The following is a 24095-nucleotide window of genomic DNA, read 5'->3' as shown; positions in this document are numbered from 1 at the left end:
GCACATCCCTAGTCGAATAATGGCTTTTCGGCTAATGACAATTAAACGTCTGCTGTATAGCGAGGTTGTGCCCTGGCGTCCTCTCACGAATACGTTGCTCAGGCAAGTAGGTGGAATGGACTATGACCGGGAACTTTTCCTTATGGACTTGAAACAGGTCGACAGAGCTCGGCTCCCTGCATTTCATCGGTCTCTCCTGAACGCCTGGCAAGCTCTAGGAGTGCAGCGGTTGGAGATCTCTTATGATCCCAGGAGGTTTGTGCATGAGCCATTGTTCCAAAACTCACTATTCGCTGAAGTATGTACCAGCCGAGCTTTTATGGAACATTTTACGAACAATGGGATTAATAAAGTGCGAGATCTTATGGAGCTATCCTTAAAGCGATGGTTGTCTGCCAGCACTGTTTCTGGAAAAATTGGCTTGCGTTCAATTAGAATAGTGAGCAGGGTCATAAAGATTGTATCCCATACTTTTTTAGATTTAAACATTGGGTGGAATGGGGTAAATGAAGAAGTAGACTTTCGTTTACCTTCCCTGAACTCTCAGTCACTGCCCAGGAACAACATGGTGTGTTTTCCTCTCACAGCGAAGAATCCAGTGTGTTCCACATCATGGGAAAAAGGGCAATGTATAGAATTTGTCTAGAGGTGTGCTTACCGGGCTGTGCAGCACCCTTAAGGAACAAGTGGAAAGAGTCTTTACCTGCAGGAGCATTTCTCACTCCAAATTGGGATGAAATGTACAGGAGTCCTACTGTTGGACGCACAGGAGACCTAAATTGGAGACTGGTCCAGCACGCCCTGGCCACACAGGTGTTAGTTCAGAAGTTTAACCCTGCTGTATCTAATTTATGTCCTTTTTGTGGTAATGTTGAACATTTGTATCATGCGTTTATTGAGTGCAAGAGATTGTCATCTCTGTTTCTGTATCTGAGCCGAATCTTTTGTAAATTCAAAATTGTTTTTTCTGTTACAATCTTTGTTTATGGACTTGCATGTAATACTAGGAAAAACTCTGTGATTTTTCTTTTGAATTTTTTGCTTGGAATTGCTAAGCTTGCAATTTATAAAACCAGAAAAGCCAGATTAGGTAGTGGAAAAAATGAAAATGCACTTTTTTGTTTCATCGGGATGGTGTCAGCACGTATAAAGCTCGAACATGCTTATCATGTAAACATGGGGAACCTTCTTGTGTTTGAAGAGTTATGGGGCATGGGGGGTGTTTTGTGCAAATGCATTGGAAATGAGGTTGTGATTTGTATGTAAAGTGGAGTTGGAATACTTTGGGTTTATACTTTTATAATAAAAGGACACAAAAGTCAAAAAAAGTCTCTCTCTTCTCTTCTCTTCTCTCTCTCTCTCTCTCTCTCTCTCTCTCCCTCTCTCCCTCTCTCCCTCTCTCTCTCTCTCCCCCCCCCTCTCTCTCTCTCTCTCCCCCCCTCTCTCTCTCTCCCCCTCTCTCCCCCTCTCTCCCCATCTCTCCCCCTCTCTTCCTCTCTCTCTCGCGCCCCCTTCTGGATGGTTGTGAGTCGTGCGTGGGTGTGGTAATCATGGCGGCTGTGGGTGTTGAGCTGTGAGTACGGTGCTGTGTTGGTGGTCTTTCCTATCCTCCTTTCACTCCATTTGTGTCCTTGTACGAGTTTGTGAAGTTTCTCCGTGTTTCCCTTCTGCTCTTGAGACAAGAGAGGGAGAGAGAGACAGCACGGTAACGGTTAGCCACCTGTATTAATTTATAACGTGGGCTGGTTATACCGTGCCGATTATTTATTTACTTATTTAACTAATTTTGATTTGTTTGGTTAGTTTATTGCATTGTTACTGTTTAGTTTGTTTAGTTTATTGCCGATAAATGGCTAATAGGAATAGTCAAAGGACTGCTGATCGTGTTAGTGATGAGGTGTTATCGCGTAAGCACGGGCTGTGCCTTGTTCCGCCGGAAGACGTGCAAATGGACGATGTTCTACTTGCAATCGGGGATTTGATCGGGGTGAATAACATTCGTGCTGCGTCTCGAATGAACCACAAAGTGGTGGTTTTCGTGTCACAAGTTAGCCTTGCAGACGTCGTGGTGCAAAACGGGTTAACGTTGGGGAACGACCAATTTGTTCCGGTATCGTCCATGGACACGCCGGCGGTTAAAGTTATTTTAAGTAACGTTCCGCCCTTTCTGAGGAATGAATAAATCCTACGTAAATTAGGGGAGCATGGGACTGTCTCACGAATTATCACGGTCCCCCTGCGAACCAGGAACGGAAGGCTGAAGCATGTCGAGTCGTTTAGACGTTTTTGTTTCGTTGTACTAAAGGATGAGGCAAAACAGCTGAACATATCTATAAATTTTAAAATAGGAGATCATGATTACCGGATCTTTGCAGCTACTGAGACCTTGATTTGCTATACATGTGGGGCATACGGACACACTCGGCAGTATTGTCCTGATGTGAGGAAGAGTTATGTCACAGCAGCTGGGGCAGCCCCCCCCCTCCCCCCTGTAAATGACTTGAACGACCCTGTAGATGAGCCAGGTGTCGAAAAAAGGTCAACACCGGAATACGAGGGTGCGGGTGACAGTGGTGCTGGTGGAGAAGCCCATACGGTAGTGGAGCAACCATATGTGGAGGAGAGGCTGCAACCTCAAGAACAAAGGGACTTCGAGGAGGTGAAGCTGATGGAGACCGAGTCGAGGAGAAACTTGAAACGCTCTCTTGCGAGCGATGAGAATGGAGGAAAAGGAAACAAAATGGTTCTCGTGCAGGCAGATGGAAATACAGACCAACCTGATGACCATGAGCAAAATGGTAATGCAATAGGTAGAGATGGGAATCTGCCCATTTCACAGGATGAAGAGAATCGAAGCATTACCGAGCGTGTCACCGTGTGTGATGGTGGACACCCTGCACCATGCGACGAGCAGTTAAGGACCCTCATCTCAACGGAAGATGATGAGAAAGAGATTGATAAGTTGGTGGCAGACAACAACGATGGGGTAGTTGGTGCCATGCAGACGCAACAAAAATACCATGGTGACAATGACACAGATGAGGTGCCAGTAACTGACACACCACTAGGTGAGAGAGGGGTCGAGGCTGACGAGGAAGGATGCAGTCTTGTTGCCCTGAGTGAGTCTCGGAAGGAGCAGGTGAGGCAAGCAGAGGTGACAAAAGGGAAGGTCATTGATTTCTTAAACGAAACGTTTAGACAACGTCATGTTGTAATTAGAGATCATTTCCCTGATGTTCAAGCTTTCATTAAGGTTTCGAAACCTCTTTTACAGAAAAATGACCCCATGCTCTCGGAGCCTCAATTTCAACGTCTTCGTAAAGCAGTAACAAAGGCGAATAAGGAATTGCAGGCAGACGGTGAGCTACCACCTTAGAATGACAATGCGAGAAATACATATTGCCTCCCTGAACATCAATGGGGGATGTGCCCCCTTATGAAAAATTCAAGCAATCCAGGCAATGGAGAGGGTAAAAGCAGATGTCATTCTATTGCAAGAGACCCATGCCACAAACAATTTGGCAGCTGAATGGTGTAAACTTTTTAAAGGGCAATGGTGGCTGAGTGGGGTTTCCACACCCAAGGTGGGTGTTGCCATCGCCTTAAGTCCCAGGCTTCCCACTCAGAGTGTTATTTATAGGGAGGTCCATAAGGCACATTTGATAGCGGTGGAGTTCTACTGCAATACACAAAAGCTTATTATAGTAAATGTGTATGCACCAAGTGAACCTATAGAAAGAAGAACATTCTTTTCCACATTGCGGGACTTTGTAGAGGGACTGGATCCAGCTGCTCTCACCTGTATCGCAGGGGACTTTAACTGTACAATTGATCCTTCAGTTGACAGGAATGGACATGAACCCCACGGCGCTTCTGCAAAGGTGTTAGCGAGCCTCATCAAGAACTATTGTTTTGAGGATGTGTGGAGGTTGCAGCATCCAACTTCACGGGCCTACACATGGTGCAGATGTCATGATGGCGTCATATCAAGGGCAAGGCTGGACAGGATCTATATCAATAAGCCAATGCTGAATGTGGTGTCCACTACCCAAATACTCCCAACAGGGTTTTCAGATCATAATTTAGTGGCAATGTCCTTTAAATTACCCCTGACATCAGGAGGTAGCACGTACTGGTCACTCAATACTCGGTTGTTAAGTGATAAGAAATTTGAAGATGCCTTCCGAACCGTGTGGGGGAAAATCCGGTCCTCTAAGCTTGAGCATGCCAACCTTCGCATATGGTGGGACCTTGCAAAGTGTCAAGTTAAAACGTTTTGTCAACAGTATAGTCTGTTTACTACTAAAATGCAAAGTCTCTCAGTTGACTCATTAAAGGCCGAAATTGCAGAATTGGAACAGAATCGTAATGGGGCTGGGAAAGATTTGGGATATGATCAGTTACTATGGACAAAAAGGTCGTTACTGACCGAAATGGTGAGGCAGCGGGCAATGGGTACCTTGGTGCGTATGAGGATAAGTTACTTGACTTTGGATATGCCAAATAAGGACTTCTTTAGCTTGGAGAACTCTGTCAAAAAAGCACAACAGATTCACGGGCTACGTGCTGCTAATGGGTCAATAGTGACCTCCCAACAGGAGATTGTCTGTTTTGAAGGGTTTTTATACAAACTTGTACTCCACCCAGAGCATAAGTAATGAGACCTTGCAGGAGCTGACTACTGGGCTTCCAAGACTTGAGGAGGACCAGCATCGCACATTGAACATGTCAGTTTCGGCTGCTGAACTTGAAACTGCTATGCGGAGCTTGAAGGATGGTAAAGCCTCTGGGATTGATGGTTTGCCTGGAGAGTTCTATAAGACTTTTTGGAAACTTGTGGGACCTGACCTGCTTGAGGTATTTGATGAATGCCTTCATGTTGGAGAGCTTCCCCTGTCCTGCAGAAGAGCAGTCATGTGCCTGTTGCCAAAGGCTGGGGACACTCAACTAGTCGAGAACTGGCGGCCTGTCTCATTGCTGTGTGCGGATTACAAGCTTTTGTCAAAGGCTTTAGCAAACCGTTTGGGAACTGTGATCAGCTCTATTGTGCACCCTGACCAGACCTACTGTGTACCAGGAAGGTCAATTTATGACAATATTTTTTTGATAAGGGATATTATTTCTTGTAATAAGTACTTGCGTGCCAGTTTTGGGTTGTTGTTTCTTGACGAAACAAAGGCTTTTGATCGTGTTGATCATACATATTTGTTTTCTGTTCTGGAGCGGATGGGTTTTGGCGAAACTTTCATTTCCTATGTTAAGCTGTTATACACTAACACCTTCTGCATGATGAAAGTAAACAACAGTTTATGCCCCCCTTTTCCTTTCCGACGGGGTATCCGTCAAGGTTGTCCCCTTTCTGGACTTCTGTATATAAATTGCCCTTGAACCACTCTTAGCATCCATCAGGCAGCGAATAACTCAGGATGTGGGAGCCGTTTTTGGTTCAAGATTTGTGGTCACAGCTTATGCTGATGATGTATGTGTTCTGATTAAAGGCCCAAGTAGTGTTGCTGCGGTGCAGCGTTGCCTTAAAGACTACTCTGCGGCCTCTTCTGCCAAAGTAAATTGGGGCAAGAGTGTAGCCTTATGGTGCGGTTCAGATAACCTTTCTTTAACACTGCCGCCGTCACTCCCACATAATTTAGAGTGGAAAACAGATGGGGTCAAATATATTGGTGTCTATCTCGGCAACCAGGAAGTAGAAATGAAGAACTGGGAAGGAATGATTGAACAAATTACACACCGGTTGAAACGATGGGAAGGACTGCTGCGATCTCTTTCTTACAAAGGCTGCACTCTTCTTATAAATAACTTGATAGCAGCAAGATTATGGCATAAACTAATTGCCTTGCAGCCACCCAAGGAGTTGATACCAGCCATCCAGCGGGTCTTGGTTAATTTCTTTTGGAATGGATACCACTGGCTTCGGCCGCAAGTACTGTACCATCCTCGGAAGGAGGGTGGACATGGAATTGTGGATGTGTCCACCCGGCTTATGGCTTTTCGCCTACAGTCTGTGCAACGTCTGTTGTATGCTGAAGAGCTGCCCTGGCGCTCATTTGCGTTTTGCTTGTTGCAACAAGCGGGAGGCCTGTGTTATGATAGGCACTTGTTCCTGGTGAACCTTGACCGTGTCAGCTTGGTTTCAATCCCAACTTTTTATCAGGGTTTGCTGAGAGTTTGGAAAGGTTTTGGGGTTCATCGTTGCCTTGAGGCTTATAATTGCCGGATGTTTATCCAAGAGCCTATTTTCTATAACGGTTTTTTTCCATGCATTCCTCATAACTTTTTTCCATTTTCCATTTTCCATCCATTTCCATTTCCATTTTCCATTTTCCTAACTTTGATTAGGAAATTTACTCAAGGAGGAATTGGCAAAGTTTGTGACCTGAGGGATACATCTGGGACAAAATGGATGTCTGCTGGCAGGGTGGCGGCCATTCTTGGTTTAAGATCCGTGCGTATTGTCAGCCAAATTATACGCATCGTCAAGAGGAAGTTTAAGGAGTTAAATATTGGCTGGGAAGGTATAAACAATGTCGAGGATTTTCGGCTGTCTTTCCCTGAATTTTTTTTTTTTTTTTTTTTTGTATACAAGATCGAGGCTCGTGAAAGAGCGAACATTAATCACACAGAAAGACAAACCGACACATAAAACATATAACATAGGGAGCGGTAGACAAGATGGGGAGAGAGGGGGAAGGACACAAACACAACATTTGAGAGCAGGGACCGAGAGACATGGAGACATCGAGAGATCTGAGAGAGGGCGAGGGCTTTGGGGGGGGGGGGGGGGCGTGGGAAGGGGGCGGTGGGAGAGGTATAAAACATATGGACACTGCCAGGACTTCCAGGAAAGAAGTTGGAATTTCAAACAAGGTGGATCTGGGGTGAATTAGCGGGGGTAGAAAAGATCAAGGTTTTGGATGGGGGAAGATAAGAGATGGTGGTGAACAGCTGTTTTAAAGACCTGGAGGGAGGAGTGGGATTGAAGGGAGTGAGGGAGTTTGTTCCAGAGGCGGGAGAAAAGAGGAATGAAAGAGTGAAGGTGAGCAGACAGCCGAGATTTCGGCAGTTTAACCATCAGAGGGTTGCTGGCAGATCTTGTGCGACCTGTAGGAATATTTGGGGGACAGAGCACAGAGAGAGCTGGGGGTGCAAGGCCGGAGAGGAGTCGGTAGAAGACAGAAAGACCACCTACCTGCCTGCGGTGAGTGAGTGAAAGGCCCTCAGAGATAGCTTCATCGCGGGAGATTCCAATAATTCTGAAAGCTTTGGTTTCAACAGCGTGAAGCCGAGCTAGGTGTGAGGCAGGAGCACCGGCCCATAGGGGAGAACAGTATTCCATTGAGCTGCGGATGAAAGCCTTGTATGTGGTGAGGAGCTCAGGTGTGCCGAGGAAGGACTTCGCACGACGGAGGATGCCCAGTCGGCGACTGGCTTTGGAGGCCAGCTTGGAAATGTGGTTTTCCCAAGAAAGATCATGGCAGATAGTGAGACCCAAAATCTTGAGCGACAGAACTTCTTGGAGAGGATTGTTGAGAAAGTAGATGGGAGGGTTGTCCAGTCGATCTTTTCGGAGAGACATAGTAAGAGTGTGAGATTTGTCAGGATTGAAAGACATGTTCCACTTGTCTGACCAGTCTGTGATTTTGTCCAGGTCTTCAGAGTGAGGAGGCAGCAGACTGCCGATCTGAGGGAAGAGGAATGGAGCGGCAGAGAGTGGAGTCATCAGCAAAGAGATAGAGAGGATTTTCGAGAGAGTCAGAGAGATCATTGATGAAGACCAGAAAAAGCACGGGGCCCAGAACACTGCCTTGGGGAACTCCAGCCTGAACAGGAAGAGGAGATGAGAGAAACCCATTCAGGGCCACACGTTGACGACGACTAGAGAGGAAGTCCGCCAGCCATGCGTGGAGATTTCCATGGATACCAAAGGAGGAGAGTTTGGTGAGCAGAGCGGGGTGCCAGACCGTGTCGAAGGCACGTGATATGTCGAGGGAGACAGCTCTAATTTCCTGTTTGGCATTGAGGACCTCCATCCATTGTTGAGACAGCAGAAGCAGCATGTCCAGAGTAAAGTGACCTGGTCTGAAACCAAATTGATGATCAGAGATCAAGCCATTGGAGAAGAGGAAAGATTTCATATCCGAAGCAATGATGGATTCCATGACTTTGCTGATAATTGGGAGAAGGCTGATTGGTCTGTAGTTGCTAGGATCTGTTTTTGCACCTTTTTTGTGCAAAGCGGTGATGTTGGCTGATTTCCAAGCAGATGGCAGTTGACCTTGAGCAAAAGAGAGGGTGAAGAGAACAGAGAGAGGGTGAGATAGAGCAGCAGAGCAGGATTTTAGGACCCGTGGGCTGATGCCGTCGGGTCCAGTTGCAGAATCAGAGTCGAGGGTTGACAGAAACTTTTCCACCTTGTTAGGAGGAAAGGACACGGAGTCCAGGAGCAGCAGGGTACGACTGGGTATGGTGGGTACAGAGAGGGATGGGTTTGGGACACAAGATTTAGAGGCAAACACAGAGTTGAGCCATTCAGCTTTTTCACGTGCGGAGTCAGCTGTGTAGCCGTTTGAGGTAAGGGAGGGGATGGAGGGGGAACAAACACCAGAAACGGATTTGACCAGACGCCACCAGGATTTGGAAGAGGGAGACAGATAAGAGAGTTCGGTCTTGAGAACGGAGAGATATTGTTTCCTGGCTCTCCTGAGGGTGGACACACACTTGTTTCGGGCTTTGTGAAAGGAAATGAGATTTCCTTCCGTTGGATTTGCTTTCCAGGAGACGAAGGCAAGTTGTTTCTGGGCAACAGCCTCACCACAAGATTCCGTGTACCATGGACGGGAGGAAGGGTATGACAACTGAAGACGAGATGGGATAAATCTGTGCATGAGAGAGAGCAATTTACTTTGGAAGAATTCCCAGGATGAGTTGATGTCAGAGGTGGTAGAGATGGGAGACCAGTCCAGATGATTGATGGCTGCTTGAAGACCGTGCCAGTTGGCCTGACTGAAATGCCAGACTCGTCGACGCTGAGCAGGCTCCCTGAGGATGGTCAGAGAGATGTCCACTTTAACAAGGACATGATCAGATGATCCGATCGGAGCAGAAGAAGAGCAGCAGACATTTTCTGGGAAGTTAGTCATAACCAAGTCCAGAAGAGAAGATGTTCCGTTGACTGAGATCTGGGTCGGGAAATTGACAGATTGTGTCAGTCCCAGTGAGTCGCAGAAGTCCTTTGCTGAGGAGCCATGGCTGGTGAGAGAGGTACCCACACCCAGCCAACTGGCATGATGACAGTTGAAATCACCACATATGAGGAAGAGAGAGTTGGGATGAGTAGATAGAAGTTGGTCCATATCATCAGACAGCGAGATGTAGATGGAGTCATCACTGTTTGGTGGACGGTACAACACACATCTGAACAAGAGGTGGGAGCGAAGGGGAAGCCGTAGCCAGAGGTATTCCTGGGGGTGAGGTGGAGAGAGTGCAGTGCAGGGCGAGTGAGGAAGAGAGTTTTTGATAAAGATAGCAACCCCGCCTCCAGGACGAGGCTCAGGTCTATCATACCGGAGGAGGGAGTAGCCCGGGAGATATACTATGGAATCAGAGACATCATAAAGGAGGAAAGTTTCTGTTAAGCAGATCACGTCTGGTTTGACAGAAGCAACCTGTATGGAGAGATCAGTTAAGTTTGAACGAAGGCCCCGGATGTTTGAGGTCCATACCGTTAATGAAGAGGAAGGGGGAGCATCAGATACAGAACAGGGGGGACGAGGGGTAGGGTAAGATGTGGAAGAGGTGGAAGAGGTAGGGAGAGCTGTTGAAGGTGTGTCAGAGATTTCAGAATAGCTCGGAGAAAGGGAAGGATGGGGCGGACAAAAGGTTTGATGGTGATTGGGTGAGCCACAATGAGGTGTTATTTGAGGAGGGGGAAGAGCGAGGCAGAAGGTTGGGGGAGATGGAGGTGAGAGTTTGAAGGGGGAAGAAGCGGGGTGGACGCTTTGAGGAGGGGGAGTGAGAGGGGGGAAATTGAGAAGCAATGAGGGTGGGGAGATTTGAAGGGGAGGGGTGAGGGGGGAGTTTGGGAGGGAAGGGACAAGGGGAGGGATTTGAAAGGGATGGGATATGGGGGAGATTTGGAGGGGAGGGGTGAGGCAGGAGTCTAGGAGGGGAGGGGCGAGGGGGCGTCTTGGCGGGGAGGGGTGAGGGGGTAGTTTAGGAGGGAGGGGGCAAGGGGGGAGATTTGAAAGGGATGGGTGATGGGGAAGATATGGAGGGGAGGGGTGATGGGGAAGATTTGGAGGGGAGGGGTTATGGGGAAGATTTGGAGGGGAGGGGTGAGATTGGATTTTTGAAAGTGTACGATTTATGGGAAACGAACATTTATTGCAAAATGAGTTTCTTGTGACCTTCGAGTTAAAAATACGTTTAAGGACGCTGGATGGAGGATGGAGTGCAGGAGAGTTTAGGGAATGTAGAAAAAAGGCACTATAGGAGATGGATATTTTTTTGGGGATGAATTGATTTGGTGAGCAAGTCGAAAGCAGCCTTTTAAAGAAGAAGAAGAAAAAGGTGTTATAAAATATGACGGAATACATAACTTGAGGGGAAAGTGTAAACATTGAAGGTTAATGAGTGAAAACTATCTGGGGAAATGGGGGAGAAACACGTGGTCGAAGAACGAACGAACGAATAAGAATGAATAAACGAATGAGAACAGAGAAGGAAATGTTTTTTTTTTTTGTTGTTTTGTTTTTTTTTTAGTTGAGATTTACACAAGGAAGTAGGCTATGGGTGAAAAGACTGGGAATACAGAGAACGAAAGTTATTGGATCACAAACGACGGACCGCTGAGAAAAACAAAGCCTCAAGGTTGTACAGTGGTGCTCCCAGCTCTCCAGTCAAATGGTGAACTTGTATCTCCTTTTCATTTGGTAAAAAAGGCGGGTATTCACAAGCTCCTTCGAGAAAACCAAGCATCACCCTTCTCCGGAGTGGCGCGAGTGGCCTTGTGGTCAGAAAGGTTAGGGCCAGGGTCTCCTGCCACGCCACTGTGGCCTAATATGTACAAACTACCTATTTACGGGTTCCTCGCAGATATCCAGTGGAGACTAGCACATTGGGCTCTCCCTACGAACACCTTTGTTCATCACCTTGACAGCTCAGTGCCAGTAGCATGCCCCTTCTGTGAACAGAAGGAGGATCTCTTTCATGCCTATGTGAAATGCGAAAGACTAATACCTCTTTTCTTGATTCTCACACACCTTTTTGAGCAGTTGTCTTTTCCTTTTACTTCACACTCTTTTATTTTTGGTGTATCTTTCAGACCCTCCTGCAAGGACTCTGGTGTTCTCCTAAACTTCTTAGTTGCTATAGCAAAATATGCAATATATAAATCAAGGAAAATTAAAATTGATAATGGGCATGGGTTTGATGTTGTTCCTATGTTTAAAGGGCTGGTGTCTGCAAGAATAAGGTTAGAGTTTGATTATTATGTGGCGAATGAAAATGTCAAACTCTTTGAGTGCAAGTGGTGTATTAATGAAGCATTATGTGTTGTAAATGAATCGAATTTGTACTTTTCTTTTTAACATTAAGAACTGTTGTTTTTTTGTTGTTTTTCTCTCCTGTAAAAATGTAACTTGACCTGGTGTGTTTTTTGTGAAATAAATGGTGTTGCAAATGCAAATTCTCTCTCTTTCTCTTTCTCTTTCTCTCTTTCTCTCTTTCTCTCTTTCTCTCTTTCTCTCTTTCTCTCTCTCTTTTTCTCTTTCTCTCTTTCTCTCTTTCGCTCTCTCTTTCTCTCTCTCTTTCTCTCTTTCTCTTTCTCTCTTTCTCTTTCTCTCTCTCTTTCTCTCTCTCTTTCTCTCTTTCTCTTTCTCTCTCTCTTTCTCTCTCTCTTTCTCTCTCTCTTCCTCTCTCTCTTCCTCTCTCTCTCTCTTCCTCTCTCTCTCTTCCTCTCTCTCTCTTCCTCTCTCTCTCTTCCTCTCTCTCTCTTCCTCTCTCTCTCTTCCTCTCTCTCTCTTCCTCTCTCTCTCTTCCTCTCTCTCTCTTCCTCTCTCTCTCTTCCTCTCTCTCTCTCTCTTCCTCTCTCTCTCTTCCTCTCTCTCTCTTCCTCTCTCTCTCTTCCTCTCTCTCTCTCTCTCTCTCTCTCTCCTCATCCAGGGTCTTTGACTGTCTTGCCAAAGTTTGAACGCGGCAATCAGTGACATCCCAGAGATGTTCAATTAGACTTAAATCTCACAACGTGGCAGACCACGTTGTCATGACATCAACGTTTTCATTGACAAGAATTTTCCTTGTTCCATTTTCCCTGTGAGCAGGACCATTATCGTGCAGAAAGATGATTTCTCGACCATGTTCTTGAATGATAAGCAACACATATTGCTGTAAGATATCATTAATGATATAATGATATCAGATTGGCATGGATATGGATCAAGTTGGTGTGAAAGATTTGGTGTGGTGTGAAGGTGTGAAAGGGTTGCATCCCATATTAGACAACCATATTGGTACTTTCGTAAAACATCAAGAAGATTGTTGTTTGCAGCCATAACAAAGTTAACTCGGGAGTGTGACACAGCATTGATGGGCCAAATGGCGTCCTCATTTACATGTTCAACGTCTTGTCAGATAATCCTAACACAACTTATACTCAGTCGGTTTGGTTACAGCTGCCATGATCGACAGGAACCCAACCACCACATCGGGTTTGCCCACAAATTTCTTCTGTCTTGTCCTTACGAGCTTTGTCTATATCACGTGGAGTGTTTGAGGCCTTAGGTATAGCATAATTAAGGATTTCCAATTTCATCATTGGTTTTGTGTGCACGTATTTCAGTCATGGGTAAGGGGATAGTGTTAGTTGCATCATTTATTTACTGTTGCTTGGTTCCTGTACATTCCCTCCATGTGACCATTGAACCACCCTTAGAGGCCATTTCCCCCCGCAAAGCAGGGGCTGGCCTTTTTCGGGCATGGTGGTCCCCTTTTTGAAGCAATGTTTTATGGCCGGATGCCCTTCCTGCCGCCAACCCTGTTAGTCGCCTCTTGTGACACACAGGGAATTACCAGTGACCTGGTACTCAATTTGCCGACCTCGGAAGGATGACAGGCTGAGTCAACCCCCCTGGCGTTAATTCAGCGATCGACAGGGATTCAAACCCAGGATCCTAGGGTCCCAAGCCGGCACCCTAACCGCTAAGCCAACACCAGGCTACTCCCCATGTGACCATTGCTTGTCGATAATTAAATTGACTTTGTCTCAGGTGAATTCCGTCTGCGGTGGCTGCTCCATTTGGTGGGTTATAAACCGTTAATAGATTAATTGGCTACGTATGGTCCACACTGCTTATTATAAGATCGCATCACAGGACTCAGGTTGCTCGGCCTGAGATACGATCCAGTCACGTGACACCTATGGTGCAGCACTGGGCTGCTTTAAGACTTCCAATCTGGATGGTGACATGGTCATCAGACACAGATGCTGCAGGGAGATGTTGAAGCGGTCGACTGTTGCAGTCGCTTTGATGCGGCCGTCCGGATTCAAACAGGTTATCCAGAGATGCAGCAGGAGGTCTGTGGAGGGTGGAGATGCAGAAGTGAGGTATGTGGAGGGTGGAGATGCAGCAGGGAGGTATGTGGAGGGTGGAGATGCAGCAGGGAGGTACGTGGATGGTGGAGATGCAGCAGCGAGGTCTGCCGAGAGTGAAGATGCAGCAGGGAAGTATGCGGAGGGTGGAGATGCAGCAAAGAGGTATGTGGAGGGTGGAGATGTGGTAGGGAGGTATGCGGAGGGAGGTCGGCAGTGAGGTCAGACAGATGCGGCAGGGAGGTCTTGAAGCGGTCGACTGTAGCAGTCTCTTTGATGCGACTATCCGGATTCAAACAGGTTATTCGCTGTATCAATATTGTTGCGAAAATTATTTCTCCGGGGTAATAAATGCTTAATGTAGCATAGTTATTTCTTTAAATTGCATGACTAGAATAAGAGTAAAGTGATTAAATGTGATATTAGATATGCGTCACTATTATCTCGAGATGGAGACGTCCACCTCCCCTATTATCTGTTTCTAAAACTGCCACCCATTTTGACTAATTACTTTATGGTCTACCCTTTGGAATCTGTAATTTGTGTTATTTTAAACAATGTGTGAAACCTGAATGTTGCATTTTTGGCGGGAAAAGAGCTGTGTGCCATCCGTCACATTAATTACCTCAGAGTGGTTTGAATGGCAGGTCTGAAGGGGTTGCTCTGCCCCCAGACTGGGATCTGCCCAATAGCGAGTGAGAGGGATGGTGTGAAGCTCGTCAGAGCTGAGGGTGTGGGGAGGGGGGGGGGGGGTGGCAGAGACTAAAAAGCCTACGTAGTAGTGTGGGTGAAAGAGAGTTTACCGGATATGGCAAGCGATTCCAGAGAGTTTCCTGAATCATCTGTAAAGAAGAGTTCGTTTCTGGGAACCGGCTGAACAGCAGTTCCCGGAACAGACTGTGTCGTTTTTCCAGGCTGTCCCCATCAGCCACTCCTCTCACCCTAATCCTGCCCATGTGTTCCCAAGCCCCAAGATGGCTCGCTGACTGAACTGTGAGGGGAGCGACCTGAATTCTGACCATCTGTGCCACATCGGCACGGCTCGGGTATCTCCGTCTCACCTGCCTCTCTATATTTCTATCTCCTGTGATACGCTTCATCGGGCCCTAAGGCATTGGACATTTAATGAACGTTTGTCGTTGAAACCAAGAGCGCGTATGGTCCGGGACTTGAGTAACATGTTTATTTATTATGTATTGATTGTACAGTGTTGGCATCATTAATTTTTGTACATTGCTTCTTTTAATAAATATACCTGGTCTCAGGGTTAAATTCTAGTTGTCTTGGTTCTCCTGAGGTGGTCAATTGAAATCCCTTGAGAGGATAGTTGCTTGCGGCAAGCTTCGCTGCACATCCAGTCAGCACCAGCCGTCCCCCGCCTTGCTCGGCCCGATTGGTACGGGGCGGTTGTGCTTAAATCGCGTAGAGCTTGGGTGGCTCGATGGGTCCAACCTGAAGGTAGCGGAAATCGAAGGCCGTGACCCTACCCGAAACCGCCAACTCAACCGGCCTACGTGGTCATGAGTAAAACGACTCGTCTGACTCAACCTTTTCCAACCAGTGGTTGACAACTGTTCCATTCGAACTGGGAAACCGGAATGACCGGTGGCTGTAACAATATATTTCCTCTTGACATTAGGTTGATGTACTTTGGATCATCCATTTTAATATAAAAATGGTACAGCCAACCAATAAATGTGACTAATATCCACTCTACCAATTTTGAAACAAACAGCAAAGAGCAGTCAGCCCCAGGTGACGTTTTGCTTGTGGTGCACGAGCTTTCTTGAGCCCCAGAGACATAGCTTCAGCACGCAGTTGTTTTTTTTTAATTTTTATAGCCAACTCGAGACTCATTTCCGTTTGTGTGCCGAAGCATAGGAACCTTTTACATGTCAAAACAAAGCCACGCAATCATCATTGGGATTCTGCTCATTCCTGCATCGTAATTGGTGTGATCTGGTATTATGGGGATGCGTGTGAGCGGCTATCAAAGTATTTGCCTGCTCAAGCACTTTCACTTTCCTTTCCCCTAGGTTCTTTGGAATGTGTAAAGGTGTTGTTTGCCAGTGAGCTGATTGTATGCTTTGTTGGTTACCCGGCGGGGGTTACGAGTGAGTGCGCGTGGCGTCGTGGGATGGTGTGTTTGCATTTCCACTTCAAACTCACCTCTGCAATATCTAGCCTAGGTTCTATTCTCCACCTGGCTACGAAATGTCATGCTGGTGTTTTACATGCAGGGCTAGACGTCAATGCGTGCGCTGTCGCTCGGGTGGACGTTAATTATACTGGGCGCCCCATCTGCCAGCGTTAGTTGGTGGATGTTAAAGATCCAAAGTTGTCCTTCTCAAAGATGCAGCATGGCCAAAATTACAAATTCCTGGCCTGACTACCACTGGGAGGCACCGTATTTTCCTTCAGGAAGCGTAACAATGATATCAGATTCGATGTCTGTATTACTTTTATATATTCACAACATAAACCAACCCCTTGAATATTAAAATCGACAAGGCTCGGCCTACTGCGGGCTCATCATCTCACTACGTACCGCAATCTCTACCACAGTGTACTGACAGTGACGACGCAGAATGTCATTTGCTAGTGGAGGATCAAAAGGTATAAATAAATAAATTTAAAAAACCACCTTTAGAGGCCATTTTTCCCCGCAAGCGGGGGTTGGCCTTTTTCGGGAACTGTGGTTGTTGTTGTTTTTCGGTCCCCTTTTTGAAGCAATGTTTTACGGCCGGATGCCCTTCCTGACGCCAACCCTTTTTGCCGCCTTTAACGACAAGCAGGGAATTACCAGTGAACTGGTACTCAATTTGCCGACCTCGGAAGGATGACAGGCTGAGTCAACCCCCCTGGCGTTAATTCAGCGATTGACCGGGATTCGAACCCAGGATCCTAGGATCCTAAGCCGGCACCCTAGCCGCTAGCCCAACACCAGGGATCATTCCTGCATCGTAATTGGTGTGATCTGGTATTATGGGGATGCGTGTGAGCGGCTATCAAAGTATTTGCCTGCTCAAGCACTTTCACTTTCCTTTCCCCTAGGTTCTTTGGAATGTGTAAAGGTGTTGTTTGCCGGTGAGGAACAAAAGGTATATGGATCAAAAGATCACAAGGATCAAAGGATCAAAAGGATCACAAGGATGAACACAAGGATCAAAAGGTATATGGAACATAAAACTCTATGTACCGCAATCTCCACCACAGTGTACTGAGAGTGACGACGCGGAATGTCATTTGCTAATAGGGGATCAAAAGGTATATGGAACATAAAATTTTACCAAAGCCCTCCTAGTAGGGTCAATATACGACAAAAACTCACCTAACCCCCAAAAATTGATACAAAAGGGTTTTCAATGGATTCTGGTACCATTGGGCATGCTAAATAACATACTAAAAATCTAGTAACATCTGACTTCCGGAAAGGGGTCATTTTCAAGATGGCCGCCGGGAGCTTAAAATGGCCATATGTCAATTATTATTCAACCTAGAAAGGTGGTTTTGGTGTCTAACCCTAGGTTTTAGGGCCCAGGGAATCCAATTGAATCAATAAAATTACCATCAGTTAATTATTTATTGACAAGTCCAAGATGGCATCCCAAGGTGACATCCTGATCCACTAAAATGGCTCTGTCGAATAGTAGTCAACCTAGAGAGATTTTTTCAGTGTACACCTAGGTTTAAGGCACCCAGGAAATCATCAAAATTACTTAAATAAGCACAAAGTAATCAGGTAATCCAGTAAGCCAGGTTTACCAGCCCATTAGGCATTTGTTGTCTTATACAGTTAGTCGCTATTCATCGTCATCCTCCGACTCCTCTGGAAGAAACTTGTTATGTGGATTGTCACATTCTTCAAGTTGGCACGGTCCACAGGCAGTAGTACATGGTAGTCCATATAGTCTACAAGAGCAGCGGAGTGTCTTGCAGGCAGTGGAGCAGTTACAATGAATGATCTTCAAGAGACTGTCTGGAGCATTACAAGTGTACATTTCTTTTGGAAATGTCTAAAAAATATGGATTTTGTTTATGCATACATGCACCAAATAATATACTTATTCCTTTTGAGATGAAAATTAATTGTTTGTCAGATTTTTCAGTCCCCCCCCCCCCCCTCCCCAATATAAAATAGTCTGTCCCTTGCCATAACCTCTCAAGCTTTGTACAAACCTCTGTCTGTAATGATCACTGAATACTGTGGACTGGAGTCACAGGTGGCAGTGGTGTAGACACATTACACTCTTATCTCCAATCTGAAACACACACTTGGTTCATTAGCTGGTGAGTCGGAGGATGACGATGAATAGCGACTAACTGTATAAGACAACAAATGCCTAATGGGCTGGTAAACCTGGCTTACTGGATTACCTGATTACTTTGTGCTTATTTAAGTAATTTTGATGATTTCCTGGGTGCCTTAAACCTAGGTATACACACTGAAAAAATCTCTCTAGGTTGACTACTATTCGACAGAGCCATTTTAGTGGATCAGGATGTCACCTTGGGATGCCACCTTGGACTTGTCAATAAATAATTAACTGATGGTAATTTTATTGATTCAATTGGATTCCTTGGGCCCTAAAACCTAGGGTTAGACACCAAAACCACCTTTCTAGGTTGAATAATAATTGAGATATGGCCATTTTAAGCTCCCGGTGGCCATCTTGGACGCCATCTTGAAAATGACCCCTTTCCGGAAGTCAGATGTTACTAGACTTTTAGTATGTTATTTAGCATGTCCAATGGTACCAGAATCCATTGAAAAACCTTTTGTATCAATTTTTTGGGGGTTCAACCATATATTGACCCCTCTATCCACTGATAAATCATCCAATCACCCTTGTTTTTCAAATAACTATTTCCAGTCCTGAGTTCCAATCATAGCGGAATCGTGTTTTGACGTTAATTTTCCCCCAAATAAGCAGCCCGTCTATCCAGCCAAGCCCTTTATTGTTTCGTGATGCTGAGTGAGTCTACCTTTGATGCAGTATAGCTGCGCTAATAAACAATCGTGCGACGAGCCTCAAACTGATAATCTATATAATAATAGCGTAAGGACTCGACTTTGTTATCCCTTTTACGCCGCACCCAGTGACCCAGTGACCCTATGCCCACGGCACTAATGGATTTACGATCTACGAACCGCGCTCTTTGTTTATCACGTACAGCCATACTCGAAAAATCTGAATTAGCCGACGTTGGGGCGAAAAAGCATCCGATTAACTGCCGATACGATGCCATCTTACGACGCTATCGTATTGGCGTCTGCTGGGTGAAGGCGAAGCAAGCCGTCCGCTGATTGGACAGTCGAAGGCGACAGCAAGCCGTCCACTGAGTGGACACTCCTGAGCATGCATTTGTGCCGGTGTCGGCGATCGCGGTGTACGCTAACCTCAAAAGTATATCGTAGCGTTGTCATTTAAGTAGATTGCAATAAATACGCCGTTGTTCATATACGCACTCTTCATTCTCATCTTTCTTCCTAACTCTTACTCGGACAAGCAAATCCCCTATGCCATCCATAATGGTACACTCTATCCATACACCACATCCTGCCTTCCGTGGATGTTCCACGGGTTTCGGCTAGTAGGAAGTAATTTCCATGTCACGTCGGGCCACAAAAAATTATCAAGATGTGTGGCAGAAATTTTGGCGAGTTGCTGCGAAGCCTTTTTTCGTGTGATCCCTAAAGAGAAAAACACAAATTAACGGAACATTCGTTAATTTATTAAAACGTTGTATTTTTCACACCAGAATGAGAGCAGCTGCCATGTGAGGATTGTGACCCTAATTAGCGCTTTTAGGACAAAATGGAGTTTGCAGCTTCCTGTTTTTTTTTGTTTCTTGTTCTTTTCTGTCCAAGGAAACTTTTTAGTCGTTTGCTTGTTTGGAAGATAATGTTTAAAGCTCTTCTGTTAATTTCCGCTGTCAGGACGTGTACAAGGCGGAAAGCTTTATGCTCGGCCACAAGTCATTAGCGCAAAACGCAGCTAAAATATAATTGGCAAAAGCGACCGCGTTTAATTAGCTTCGGAGATTTCAAAACATGGAGATTTGTAAAAAGGTTGGTAGTAAATTTTAAGTATGAAAAATGGTTTCAATTGCACTGTTGTTTTGTTTGTTTTTTGGGGTTTTTGGCAGGTAAGGTGACGTGGAAGGCCACATTTCCCTGCCTGAGCCAAAGTTCAAGCGGTGATAAAAGCCGAACTCATTATCATCATCACATCACTTTGAAGATAATTAGCCCATCCCGTGCGCAGCAAGAGACTGGGGTTTTCTAATCACTTCTGTGTGTGTGTGTGTGTGTGTGTGTGTGTGTGTGTGTGTGTGTGTGTGTGTGTGTGTGTGTGTGTGTGTGTGTGTGTGTGTGTGTGTCTGTGTCTGTGTGTGTGTGTCTGTGTGTGTGTGTGTCTGTCTATGTGTGTGTGCGTGTCTGTCTGTCTATGTGTCTGTCTGTCTGTCTATGTGTCTGTCTGTCTGTCTATGTGTCTGTCTGTCTGTCTATGTGTCTGTCTGTCTGTCTATGTGTCTGTCTGTCTGTCGATGTGTCTGTCTGTCTATGTGTCTGTCTGTCTATGTGTCTGTCTGTCTATGTGTCTGTCTGTCTATGTGCCTGTCTGTCTGTCTATGTGTCTGTCTATCTGTCTATCTGTCTGTCAGTCTGTCGATGTGTCTGCCTGTCTGTCTATGTGTCTGTCTGTCTGTCTATGTGTCCATCTGTCTGTCTATGTGTCTGTCTGTCTATGTGTCTGTCTGTCTGTCGATGTGTCTGTCTGTCTATGTGTCTGTCTGTCTATGTGTCTGTCTGTCTATGTGTCTGTCTGTCTGTCTATGTGTCTGTATATCTGTCTATGTGTCAGTCTGTCTATGTGTCTGTGTGTCTGTCGATGTGTCTGTCTGTCTGTCTATGTGTCTGTCTGTCTGTCTATGTGTCCATCTGTCTGTCTGTCTGTCGATGTGTCTGTCTGCCTATGTGTCTGTCTGTCTGTTGATGTGTCTGTCTGTCTGTTGATGTGTCTGTCTGTCTATGTGTCTGTCTGTCTGTCTATGTGTCTGTCTGTCTGTCTATGTGTCTGTCTGTCTGTCAGTTTGTCTATCTGTCAGTCTGTCTATGTGTCTGTGTGTCTGTCTAGGCCGTAACGTTTTTACCATTTGAGCTATTGTCATCAAATGTTCGCCAAACTTTATTATGATAATACGGAGAAGGCAAATTAATAATTTTGTCAAAAGGTCAAAGGTCAGCATCACATAAAATCATCAATTTTAATGCAATTGACCTGAAATTTAAATTTACCATTTGAGTTTGGTCATAACTTTTTCAAGGAAGATTTATTATGATAATATAATATAATAGTTGACCTAACGACTACATTCTGGAAAATAAACTGGACTTTCTCTGTCTCACTGAAACCTGGCAACAACCTCTGGACTACTTCGCACTCAACCTCACGACACCCAATGGATATTCTTACATCAATAAACCACGCTCGGAGGGCCGAGGTGGTGGAATTGCCGTAATTCACCGACAGGACATCAAGACCAACCTCATCTCCATCTCATCTGCTCCATCATTTGAACACCTGGCTTTTAAACTCTCTGGTCACACGCAGTCAGTCATGGCTGTCGTCTACCGCCCTCCCAAACCATACCCATCATTCCTGTCTGACTTCTCCTACTTTCTGACTCAGCTATGTTCCCTCTCCCCCTCAATCCTCCTCCTTGGTGATTTCAATATCCACATGGACTCCACTGACTCCACAATAACCACCGACTTCACTGATTTACTCACCTGCTTTAACCTCACTCAACATGTCAACTTTCCTACCCATAACCGTGGTCACATTCTGGACCTTGTCTGCTCTACTGGATTAATTTTGCACCATCTCTCTGGCTCCGACCTCACCCTCTCTGACCACTTAGCCATCACTATGACCATCAACATCCCCACCCCAGCACCAAGGCATTATCGCACTATCAACTTCCGTAAGCTAAACGCTCTTTCACCTACCTCATTCTCATCCACCCTCTCTGAAAAAATGTCCACTTCTCCCTTCGTTGACGTCCACACCCCTTCTGACCTCACTGACTACTACAACCACACTCTCTCCTCCTGCCTTGACCAGCTTGCGCCTATAAAAACCAAAACAGTTTCTTTCACCCATTCTGCTCCCTGGTTTACCCCTGATCTCCACCTGATGAAAACTCGTGCTCGCCAACTTGAAAGACTCCGCAATAAAACAGGTCTCACAATTCACTCCCAAGCCTACAAGGACCACCTACAACACTACAAAGATGCCCTCTCCCGCGCCCGCTCCGCCTACTACTCTCAAATTATCCACTCTGGCTCTGGAAACCCAAAAGCACTCTTCTCTACAATAAACAAACTCCTCAGCCCCCTGGACACCACCACCCAGTCATTCACAGTAGACAACTGCATCTCCTTCCTTTCATTCTTCCAAAGCAAAATTGACAACATCTACAGCAGCTTAACCACCACCGCACCTGCTCCCCCTCAAACCACCTGCCCCCCCTTATCCTGCCAACCCCTGTCTCAGTTCTCCCCAGTCTCCCCTACTGACCTCTCTGAACTCCTCATAGGAATGAAAACTGCCACCTGCACTCTTGACCCCATCCCTTCCAGCTTTGTCAAGGCCTCCCTTCCTGCTCTCTCTCCACTTATCACTGCAACAATAAACTCCTCCTTGTCGACTGGCATCGTCCCACCATCCCTCAAAATTGCTGCTGTTACCCCCATTCTGAAAAAACCTGGACTCAACCCTGACACCCTAAACAACTTCAGACCCATCTCCAACCTACCCTTTCTGTCAAAAGTTTTGGAACACGCTGTAGCCACTCAACTCAAACATCACCTCTCTGCCAATAACCTGTATGAAACATTCCAATCCGGATTCCGCTCCAACCACAGTACTGAAACTGCTCTCCTCAAAATCACCAACGACCTTCTCCTCTCCTCTGACGCCGGCAACCTCAACATTCTCATCCTCCTCGACCTCAGCGCCGCCTTTGACACCATCAATCACACCATCCTCCTCACCCGACTTGAAACCACCTTTAACATTACCGGCACTGCCCTCTCCTGGATCAAATCATACCTCTCTGACAGACGCCAGTTCATCTCCATCAATAACTGCAAATCCCCCACTGCTCCCCTCCCCCAAGGTATCCCCCAAGGTTCAGTTCTTGGCCCCCTCCTCTTCATCCTGTACCTGTCCCCCCTTGGTCACTTAATCCGCCGTCATGGTCTCCAATACCACTGCTTCGCCGATGACATCCAGCTTTTCATCTCCACCAAGTCTATCTCCACCGCCACCCACTCTATCCTGACAAACTGCATCACTGAAATAAAATCCTGGCTTCAAATCAACTTCCTCAAAGTTAACTATGATAAATCTGAAATAATCATCATTGGCCCAAAAACGCTCACCAAATCCACCCATAACTTTGCCCTCAACATCGACGGTTTCCCAGTATCCACCTCCCCTCACATCTGGAATCTTGGCATCATCTTTGACCAAACCCTCTCCTTCGACAAATACACTAAACAGATCACAAAGACAGCCTTCTTTCACCTGAAAAACATCGCCCGTCTCCGTCCATCCCTCTCTTCCACGGCTGCCGAAACCCTCATCCACGCCTTCATCACTTCCCGTCTGGACTACTGCAATAGCCTCCTCTTTGGTTCGCCCTCAATAATCACCAATAAACTCCAATACATTCTGAACTCCGCTGCAGGTCTACTCACCCATTCCCGGACCCGTGACCACATCACCCCCGTCCTTTTTAAGCTTCACTGGCTCCCCATCCCCCGGAGAATCCAGTACAAAATCCTCCTCTTGACCTACAAAGCCCTCCATAACCTGGCCCCACCCTACCTGACTGACCTCCTCTCCAGACACACTCCCACCCGCAACCTCCGCTCTGCTGGTACCAACTTCCTGACCCCCCCCCCCCCCCCCATGCAGACCAAATTCAGATCCTGGGGGGACAGGGCCTTCGGCCTTCTCCATCGCTGCTCCCACCCTCTGGAACTCACGACCTCACACCATCAGAGACTCCTCCTCACTCACCACATTCAAAACATCACTCAAGACCCACCTGTTCAACACTGCATTCAACATTTAACCCACAGCATTTAACCCCTGACTATCTCTTCTCCTTCTCCTTCCTTTTGCTTTGATTATTTACCTATTGATTTTTGTCTTTTTGCACTTGTTTTTTGTACTCTGTCAAAGCGCCTTTGGGCTTCTTGAAAAGCGCTATATAAAATAAATGTATTATTATTATTATTATTATTAATATGGAGAAGACAAGTTCATCATTTTGTTAAAAGGTCAAAGGTCAACGTCTCATAAAATCATCAATTTTCATCCGATTAACCTGACATTTCAATTTAACATTTCAGTTTTGACATCAAATTTTCAACAAAGGTTTATTCTGAGAATATGGAGAAGACAAATTAATA

The sequence above is a fragment of the Myxine glutinosa genome, chromosome 5 (genome assembly GCF_964187855.1).
Source record: "Myxine glutinosa chromosome 5, kmMyxGlut1.1, whole genome shotgun sequence".
Classification (NCBI taxonomy): Eukaryota; Metazoa; Chordata; class Myxini; order Myxiniformes; family Myxinidae; genus Myxine; species Myxine glutinosa.
This window is presented reverse-complemented; position numbering follows the sequence as displayed.